Below are 1,513 nucleotides of genomic sequence, written 5' to 3'. Positions count from 1 at the left end.
GCGATTTGGGTTTCAAGCATTTTGTTATGGGCTTGTAGCTCTTGAAACCTTTGCTCATGGTTTTAGAGAGTTTGGTTCATGGATTGAAGTTGATGGAGAATTTGGAGAGAGGTTGGATTGGAAGATGGTATGGGTTCGGGATTTTTTTGGGGAATGGAGGATTAGAGGGAGGTTTTGGGGTATTGGCGCTTTGATGTGGAGCTTGGTAAGTGTTGGACCCTTGTGAGGATGAACCACCTATTGGTTATAGTTTTGGTTAACCCTTGCGCATACCCTTGATTCTGAGCTTGGTTGTACCCTTGTTGAGGTTGATTCCACCCTTGTTGAGGTTGGTTAAAGCCTTGGGTGTAGTTTTTTTGAGGTTGTCTCTAGCCTTCTTGTTGATTGTTTCTATACCCTTAGTTTCCTTGATACCCATCTCCTCTAGAATTTATTGCTGCTACATGCTCCGAATGGGTACCTCCACAATAAGAAGTATCATGGTTAGTACCACCACAAATATCATACGAAAAAGAATTGACCTGTGAAGGATTAGATGAGGCAAGATTGATCTTTGAGAGCTTCTTGTCAAGTTGGTCCATCTTGGCTTGAATTTGATCCATGGGGTCTAATTCAAACTTTCTGCTCTTCTTGGGTTGAGCACCTCTTCGTCTTCCACTCCATGAGTAGTTCTTGATCACTTCCTCTATAGTGGACTCAAGTTGTTCTTGTGGGATCTTAGAAAGTTGACCTCCTGCTCCAGCATCAAGGTTGGCCCGTGATATAGGATCAAGACCATCATAGAAAAACCGCATGAGTAGGTTTTGGTTGAACTCACGGTGAGGGCATGACCGGATCATCTCCTTGAACCGCTCCCATACTTCGGCAAGTGTCTCATCGTTCTCTTGCTCAAATGAGGAGATCTTCCTCCTTATGTCTGCAGTCTTCCACTCCGGGAAGTATTTCTTCAAGAAGGCCATCGTGACTTCTTCCCATGTAGTGAGGGAATTAGCAGGAAAGCTCTTGAGCCATGACTTTGCCTTTCCGGTAAGAGAGGACCAGATCAAATGCATCTTGATATAATCAGGGGAGACGTCATTTGTTGTTATCATAGCACAGATCTTGTAATAGCCCTGTTTTTACGAGCGTTTATTTAAAAGCTAATTTTAAGTATTAAGTTAATTGTGTTCCGAAAATCTTATTTTATTTGAGTTGTGGAGTATGATTTTTATTTATCGTGTTTGTAGTATATCTATTTATTTAATTTTATGAAGTTATTAATAATTTGATATTAGCTAATAGATGAGTGTTGTAAATTATATTAGTATTTTATGTTTTAATGAAATAAGTCCACTTGCGTTTAGAGTGGTAGTCAAAAAGAAAAAGAGACAACAAAGTGACAAACCCATCTCCCTCATTTTCTCTCTCCTCTCGTGTCTTTTGTTCAAGAAACTAACCCACTGCTTCCTCCTTCCTCTCTTCGTGTCATCCAATTTTCGGTGCCACTAAGCTACTTCATGTGATTCATCCTTTC

The 1,513-nt window shown here is 40.4% G+C and overlaps 1 non-coding gene across 1 annotated transcript; it reads left to right on the top strand.

Moving 5' to 3' along the window:
* The first annotated feature begins 810 nt into the window (after positions 1-810).
* LOC125496124 (small nucleolar RNA R71) lies at positions 811-917 on the top strand. Its single transcript, XR_007272825.1, has one exon. It is a non-coding gene; the product is annotated as a small nucleolar RNA R71 (small nucleolar RNA).
* The last annotated feature ends 596 nt before the right edge of the window (positions 918-1,513 follow it).

The sequence above is a fragment of the Beta vulgaris genome, chromosome 3, assembly GCF_026745355.1.
Source record: "Beta vulgaris subsp. vulgaris cultivar EL10 chromosome 3, EL10.2, whole genome shotgun sequence".
Taxonomy (NCBI): domain Eukaryota; kingdom Viridiplantae; phylum Streptophyta; class Magnoliopsida; order Caryophyllales; family Amaranthaceae; genus Beta; species Beta vulgaris.
Note: the sequence above shows the minus strand (reverse complement) of the source record. Positions and strands in the feature narration are given on the sequence as shown.